Raw genomic sequence first — 8,862 nt, 5'->3', positions numbered from 1 at the left:
GTCAGTCCTCACCTATCATCCCCCTTCCATGTGGTCGCCACCCTTACCCCAATCGGCCATGTCGCCAACCCTCTTCACAGACCTTTCCCCAACAAGAACGAAGAGGAATGCATAGAGAGATAGTTCTGAGAAAGGGCATGGGATCACTACAAGTGGGTCGAGGTGGACGCACTCCGTAAAACTGAACTAGTTGCCATCTTGGAGTGTCTTCCCGCGGTCAAACACTATCTTGGCCCGCGTATCGGTGGCCTTCTTGGCAGAAATGGATGGCGGAAATAGAAGCTGACTGCTCGGAGAAAGAAGTGATGGCCCTCATGAGATCATCTTTGACAATATCCCAGCATGATTGAAAGAAAGCAATGGAAAATCCATCGGGGCCGGGGGCCTTTTCTGAAGGCATATCATCGATCGCCTCCTTAATTTCCAACTCGGAGAAGGGGAGGTCGAGATCTTCCAAAGCATGGGTGCTAGGATCAACGACCATCCAATTGAAGTCTAGCTGCCGGAGGGGAGGGCGACCCAAGGTCTTGGAGAAGTGTTCGAGAATGACGTTCTCCTTATCTTCATGTGTTGTCAGCCAACCATCATTATGTTTGAGCCTTTGGATATGGTTCTTGCGTTTCCTCGAGTTAATCCGCAGATGAAAGAACTTTGTGTTGGCGTCTCCATCGCGAAGATAGTTGATTCTGGAGGCCTGACGTTTTCTAGAGCGTTCCAAGGCCACCAACCCTAGAATCCGTCTTTTAAGGCCAGCACGGAGGGCCCTCTCTTCCGTGGACAGGGGGCGAGAATCCTGGGCGACATCTAACTGGAGAATGACCTCCAGTGCCATGGAGAGCTGAAGCTTGCAGTTAGAGAAGAGACCCCTGCTCCAGGATCTCAAGCTGAGCGCGGTGGTCTTGAGCTTGTGGTTGATTACGTGCACCGGCTGAGTGTGAGAAGAGGGCGCTGACCATGCCTGTAGAACCGTCTCTTGGAAACCCGGCATTTTAGTCCAGAAGGTTTCAAAGCGGAAAGTCGCAGGTTTACGGGGCCCACTCTGGTTGGAAAGGAGGAGGGGGCAGTGGTCCGACAAGGATGACGAAAGAGCGTGCAAGACATGACTTTCGAAAGTCAAATCCCAGCTCGGGTACATCGTCCTCATTCCAAAGAAGGACGGTGCGGAAGCCATCACGGATTTCAGGCCAATAAGCCTCATCCACGTGGTCCCGAAGATTATCGCTAAAGCTATGGCTCGCCGGCTCGGTCCGAAGATGGATGCTATTGTTTCTCGGTGCCAAAGTGCCTTCATCAAAACAAGAACCATACATGACAACTTTATGTATGTCAGAAACACCGCTCGCAGTCTCCATCGCAGCAAAACTCCGGCTCTCCTCATAAAGCTGGACATTGCCAAAGCTTTCGACACAGTTCGCTGGGACTATCTACTCGACCTTCTGCGCCGTCTCGGCTTTCCTCCTAGATGGCGTGCTCTGCTATCCAGCCTCTTCTCCTCGGCCACGTCTAGAGTAATCCTTAACGGTATCCCCGGTAAGGACTTTGCTCACGGCCAAGGACTTCGCCAAGGAGACCCGCTATCCCCCCTGCTTTTCGATATCGCCATCGACCCGCTGCAACAAATTCTGGATAAAGCAACTGCGTCTGGTTTGATGAGCGAAAGTCTTGGAGGTTCACAACATCCTCGGATCTCTCTTTACGCTGATGATGCTGCCATCTTCATTGCCCCTTCGGTGCAGGATATATCCTGCCTGGCAAATATTCTTCAAGGCTTCGGGGAGGTTACGGGCATGGTGACCAATGTGGCTAAGAGCTCTATTGCCCCAATTCGCTGCTCCGATGTTGACCTCACCGCAGTTCTGGCAAACTTCTCGGCGGCTATCACCCAGTTCCCTCTCAAGTATTTGGGGTTGCCCTTGTCGCTTGGTAGACTCAGAAGGACCGACCTTCAGCCATACATTGATAAAGCTGCGTCAAGGTTGAACCCTCTGAAAGGAAGATTCCTAAATCGGGCGGGGTGCTGCACTTATGTGAAATCTGTCCTTTCTTCCATGCCGCTCTTCCTCCTGACCGCTACCAAAGTGGATAAAGGCTTCCTAAGGGCTATGGCCAAGATCTGTCGCGGTATGCTATGGGACTGCAAGGAATCTGTCAGCGGTGGGAAATGCAAGGTCAACTGGCAGAAGGTCTGCCGCCCTAAGGAGCTTGGTGGATTGGGGATCCTAGATTTGGAAAGGTTCTCCCGCGCCCTTAGACTTCGCTGGCTTTGGGACGAATGGAAGGCTCCTGAAAAACCTTGGGTAGGTTTTGAAACTCCTAACGATGCCTCAGATAGACAGCTCTTCAACGCCGCGACTCGTGTTACTATCGGGGATGGCAAGAAGGCCTCCTTTTGGTCTTCCTCATGGCTTGACGGCAAGCCACCGAAAGATATGGCACCTCTGATCTTCAAAGCTTCGAGGAGGAAAAACCGAACGGTCCATGATGCCCTTACTGACCATACCTGGGTAGCGGATATTGCGGTGGAGGCCTTCACGGCAGAGCACATTGGCCAGTTCGTCCAGCTATGGGATCTCATCTCAGATATCCAGCTCTCCCCAGATATAGAAGATTCCATCATCTGGACCCTCTCCCCAAATGGATGCTACTCTGCGAGCTCCGCCTATAAGGCGCAGTTCATGACCGCGCTGCCTTGCTCCTTCGGCTCGATTGTCTGGAAAACGTGGGCGCCTCCCAAATGCCGCTTCTTCGCTTGGCTCGCCGTCCAAAATCGCCTCTGGACCGCGGATCGCCTGGCCAAACGTGGATGGCCACACCAGCCCTTCTGCCAGCTATGCCGGTGCTCCCCTGAGACGGCGAGACACATGCTCTTTGAATGCCGTTACTCCAAGAGGATCTGGTCCGCGGCGGCATCCTGGCTCTCCTGCCCGGAATTACTGCTTAGCATGGGCTTTGGTCGCCCCAAGGTGGTGGACTACTGGCAGGCCTTAGCTAGGTCGCCCTCTTCCTCTCCCAAAGGTCTAAAAACGGCTACCATGCTCATCACCTGGGAAATCTGGAAGGAAAGAAATGAGAGAGTCTTCAACAAGAAATCCTCTCTGCCGGTGGGGGTCATGCACAAGATAAGAGAGGTAGCAAAAGATTGGATTCTAGCGGGAGCAAAAAACCTGGCGGATCTTGTGGGCTGATCTGTTTGTTGTTTTTGCTTTTTCCTTTTCCTTTGGGATGGCCTAAACCATTCCCATCTTGCTGTTGTTCTTGCTCCTTCTTTATCAATATAAGGCAAAGCTTTTGCCTCGTTTCAAAAAAAAAAAGAAATGGATGGCGGGCTTAAGAAATGTGGCCTTGTCCCGCATCAAGGACGCACATGCATATTGCGACCGCGTGACTGCAGAAGTCGTCGCAGCCTAAGCATCCTTCGCGTGTGGGGTCATTTTCAAACAGAAAATCCCATAGCCGAAATTGTAGTAGAAAACCGTAATTGTAATCCACTACAAAAACGCTTCCACTGTTGAGATGAGGAGGGAAGAAGTCTTGATACTCAATGACAAACGGATCCCACATGAAAAAATAAATTGAAGACACAGTTTACGGAAATTGTGCTTTTGTTCGTCCCCTCGGCAACCACCATAATATTATGGAGCGTGTTCCATGCGTGTTATGGAAGCTACTAATATGCTGACTGCTAGAGTTGCTCTTAAGCAAATTCTACTGAACCATATCTTGCCACACGAGGATATTTTGGCTATATATATTGAACCATACTTAAGCACCAGGTTTGCATCTCGTCACTGAGACTACACGATATCACTTATCCTCTTGGCACGCCCCATCGCCACCATTCATCTGCTTCGCACGTGCTTGACTATGCAGTCATGTCTGAACTTTCTGAACCATAACTCATCATGTGGAGTGGACTTGTCTCAAGTTGCTTCTTCCATGGTTAAGGGAGTACTCCTTGCTGAACTAAAACATTGCCGCCCAAGGTTACCGTTTCTGAAACTTCCTTAGCCGCGTCTGCCGGCGATGATATTTCTGAGTGCATAAGCCATTGAGCCACCACACCATCCATCCTGTTACCATTCTCCTCCTCCCAAAATAGTTAGTTGAACAGGGTTTGGCCAACTTATTCGTCATCGCATTCAGTTTGAGGCTTTGAGCACCAGGGTGGACTGATTGATGCATACGGTTCAGTATCCACATCCTTATACATGGAATCACTTGGTGCGTCTCTTTTCTTCCGAGCACGGACGGCATCAGCTCTAGGCGGGACAGTTAGGTGGATCTCGTGATCCATTCCATGATCCATCGACGCTTGCTTGACTGACCGTTCGAACCAGAGGTTGGCCTCCCGTCAAATCAAGAACGAAAATCGCGCCTGACGCCAGGGAACGGATCCGAAGCCACTACCTCCTCCAGAAATTCGGCCAAAGCTATTATCCATCGCCACTTCCGTCCCGGCGTCGATCGATCCGTCGACACGCGGCGCCGTCCAGTTTCGGCGGGCGGCTCCGGCCAGACGTCGCCGCGTGAATGCTCACCGCCGCATTTGCCAGTTTGCCACTACGTGGAGCACTCGGGCTTCCCCGGCCTAATTTTGTAGCGCACGGCAGGGCAGACGTCGTTGTTTGAGTTGTACCGGCCGAGAGCCACCTCTGGGGGGATAGGATGCGCGGTATTATCCATCCAGATGAGATTTCTTTCCCTCGGAGGCACGGTGATAAACCACCAGTCACATAGTACTTCCTCCGTTTTTATTTAGTTCGCATATTAGCTTTGGTCAAAGTCAAGCTTTACAAACTTTGATCAAGTTTATATACAAAAATATTAAGATATACAATAACAATCAACAACATTAGATTTATTATTAAATGTATTTTCACATCGTATAGATTTATTATGATAAATGTCTATATTGTTTTTCATAAATTTGGTTAAACTTTATAAAGTTTGACTTCAGTCAACTCTAATACACAGAGTAAATAAAAATGGAGGGAGTAATAATTTGTCAGCAAACAGCGGCATGACTGATTCTCTTGGTGGGGGCCACGAGAGAGGGCGATCATGAGTGAATGGTGTAGGGAGGAGAAGGCCACGCGGGAGCTGGACGTACGGCGGAAAGTTGTGATTCACGTGCGCTGCGTCGCACCAGCAGACCGTGCATCTGGCCTCTGGACATCTCCAAGCTCCAAGGGGCATACGTGCACCACTCCTGGATTTTTGGGGGAAAAGCACCTTTCTCTAGCGGAGCAGAAGAAGAGCAAACCCATTTCAACCCACAGAAAATACATACAAATCATTTGGTTTCAGCAACGTAAGAGCAACTCCTACTGGATGATCCATTTTGTCCATTTGAGTTATCTGGATACAAAACTTGACCTAACGGAGCGATCAAACAGACACAATGTTCGTCCGCTGTCTGTTTTGTATCCATTTGGACCCATATCCGGCCCAAATTTAAAGCACATTTGGGTCAGAGACGAACACAAAGCGAACATTCTTTGTGCCTTCTTCATCCGCCTCTATCCGGCTGCATGTGCCGCTTGGTCCACTTGTCATCCACCCACCTGTCTCATCCGATCTCTCTTCTCCCACCCATCTGCCCACCCCCGCTCGAGAGCTGGAGCAACACCAGCCTGCCGGCCCCGCCAGCGCGTCCTGCAGTCCAACTCGTGGAGCTCGCCACGCGTGGCCCAGCCATGCGCGCGTGTCCGGCCTGCCGTCCCCGTCATCGCGTCTCGGGGTTGGAGCTCGCCGCGCCCGACCTGCCCCTCGCGCCTTGCCTCCCCCGTGCTCATGGGCACTCCTGGCTGCGCCCGTTCTCGAGCTTCTGGCCGCGCTCCTGGCCGCACTCGACCACGCCTGGTCGCGCCTGGCCGTGCTCCTGGGTGCTCCTGGCCGCGCCCGGCCACGCCCGATCACTCTAGCCCCGCAGCTTCCTGCTCGAGCTGCACGGGGCGCTTGCTTCGCCGGCAGAACCAGTCGTAGAGGCAGCAAATGGGTCCGCCGTTGTCTTTGCGTTCGGTATATCCATCGTCCTCGCGTGTCTGCCGCATGTCCACTAGGCGGACGAGCGACTCAAACGGACAAAATCCGTGTCTATTTGGGTCTGTGTGTTGGAGTTGCTCTAAAATTTACTATTATTGTAGTATTTATTTTACATTGAAGTGCCGGTTTAGTAATCTGCTCGGTTTTGAGTAATCACCTGGGATGGTTTTAACTGTCGATTCCTCGTTCGTCCCCTTTTTCTTCCCGGGAAGGAAAAGGACACGTGGTTTAACAGAAAATGTGTAACGTGTTGCTCGGCCCAAGGGCTTCCAAAGCAGTTCGACATCACGAGCTAATTCGGTCCATAAGATAACATAGTTAACCAAGCCACGCTTAGTTTAGTTGCCGAAATCATCATCATTAGCCATTACGAAAAGCAAGCCAAGCAGAGAGGCAGCAGCTAGCACAAGCTCTCGCGCTCGCTCCACGTCCACGTCCGCAAATGATGGTAGGCCGGCCCTTTTCACTCGCCGAAAGGGACTCGGTCGCATACAGCTCAACACACGATGGCTCCATGGATGGATGCTGCATGCTCCTTATCTGCTGCTAGTATACAGTTTAGCAGCATCGTTTTGGATGGACGGGAGGGAGGCATGCACAGGGAGTGGCGAAATTGGCCTCATGTTCCGGTTGCCACTGCAGGCATGTTACCGTCGCCGTCGCGATAAATATCTGGACGGATTATTGGAAAGGTGACCAGATCACCACATGGTCGATCGTCGAATTAGTAGGTGGGTAGCGGCGGGGAGGCAGATATTTCCGTCGTCAGCGCGGCCCTGCTCCTGCTGCCGTGGGGACGAGGTTTTTGGCGACGTGGGCCGCGCGGCCACCAATCAGGAACAAAAGAAAACACCACTTGAGCATACTTTTTACATACAATATTATCAAGGAGTTCTATGGAGGGAAATGATGTACTCCTTCCGTTTTTAAATATTTGTTTTTTTAGATATTTTAAATGAACTATCACATACGGATGTATATAAACATATTTTAGAGTGTAGATTCACTCATTTTGCATCGTATATAGTCATTTGTTGAAATGTCTAAAAAGACAAATATTTAGAAACGGAGGGAGTATTATATATATTGTTTTCTGCGAAGAAGAAAAAACGATGTGTATCAATTTAATTGAGGAATAAGCCGGTATTTTTTAGTTGGAAAAAAATAGACTATGTTAAGGTGTGTCAAACTTGGTAGAATATCGTCACCATCTCCATCCTTGGATATTTTATAGCGACTCAAAAGTGTCTCTTTTGTACACCTGTTGATTTTGCCGGAGTGGAAGTGAACTGACAAGCACTCAAATCAAAGCAAGGGGCATGTAAATGCTGACTACGAGTTTGATCACTTTACAGATAACCAAAACACCTACTACTAGTACGAATTGCAAAATTACGATGCCTAAAAATCAGCAAAATCAACACAATCACTTCCATACAGTTTAAAAATATATACTATTTAGTCCTAAAAAATACTGTTTTTTAATAAAATAGATTAAACAGTTAGAAAAAATATATGTCAATTTCTTTCGCATGTTGTAGAGTATATGATCGTATATGTATGTAACAAATGTTCACAACGCCTCCAAGGAGTGGTATGAGGGACTAAACTTATCCGGTTTTAAAAATTGAGGGACTATAGTTTGCTGGTTTTGGAGTTAAGGGACCATTTCTATGCTTTCGAAAAAATCGAGGGACGAAAAATATACTTATCCCAAAAAGAAATCACTCTAATAATTCTTCTGTAGACGTCCATGTTATGCACGTAGTTTATTGATGGATTTTATCCCTTAGTTTACATCAAGTTAAATAAAAATGATAATGCTATCCGACGAACGTCCGCTGAGGTAGCAAAGCAAATGTTTTTTACAACAATTTATATAGCCAGGGTATGGCAATTCCTTCAGGCGGAAGTTTTCATAGTAAATCCTTTGTTTGCCAGGAAAAACGTTCATGCCATGTCTTGAGCGAACGTCTAAGCCGGTCCAACAAAAAAGAACATGAGCATCATAGATTTTCCAAAATATGTGCCAACGTAGACCCCCTTTTGGGGTGGGGGGACGCAGTGGGCACCGGCCCTGACCACCTCGAGTAGTATAGCAACTCAAGTCCTCATAGCCTGTCGGACCCTTTTGCCGATATTTTGAGGTTGCACAGCTAGACCAGTTAGAAAAGACAAAGTTCTCTGCATGCAGCACAGGGCGGGCAGGAAGGAAGGAAGGAAATATCTCCCCGCGCACAACACCACAATCATAGCAGCAGAATAAAACTGGACGTAGTAGGGCGCACACAGACAGACGGTCTTAAATATCGAGGTTGACGATGCACGGAGAAGCGGAAATATCTGGAAAATATCTCCGGGGGCGCGACGAGTGGCGACGGAATATCCAAGTCGCCCCCGGCTCCCGTCCGTCCATCCTAGTACCACTGCCACACAAAAGCGCACGCGAAAATCATAAAATACAGCCGCCCGTCCGAAAGTCGGAAAGCCTCGCCTTTCAGCTGCTAACCAAAACGGGCCGTCGCTGTGAGCCCGGGCCCGCCCGCCAGCGACCCCGCCTCCACGGTGTGGACCACTGCCCTGCGCGAGTGCGCGGGCGAGTGAGAGCCTGCTAGTGGCGGGCGCAGCAGCGGAACTTTTCGCCCGAGCAATACCCGCCAAGCCACCCTCCACGCACGCCGCCCCTTGCCAAAGAACGTCACTGACAAGGCGGACCTCCCGTAGAGACCCGGCCCGCGTGTCAGTGAGGGAGGGAGCGGACCAGCGGCGTGGCGTGGACCGCACTAGCGGGGGCCGGGCACACGTGGCGCGCCTATC

This window comes from Triticum aestivum, chromosome 7A, assembly GCF_018294505.1.
Source record: "Triticum aestivum cultivar Chinese Spring chromosome 7A, IWGSC CS RefSeq v2.1, whole genome shotgun sequence".
Classification (NCBI taxonomy): domain Eukaryota; kingdom Viridiplantae; phylum Streptophyta; class Magnoliopsida; order Poales; family Poaceae; genus Triticum; species Triticum aestivum.
This window is presented reverse-complemented; position numbering follows the sequence as displayed.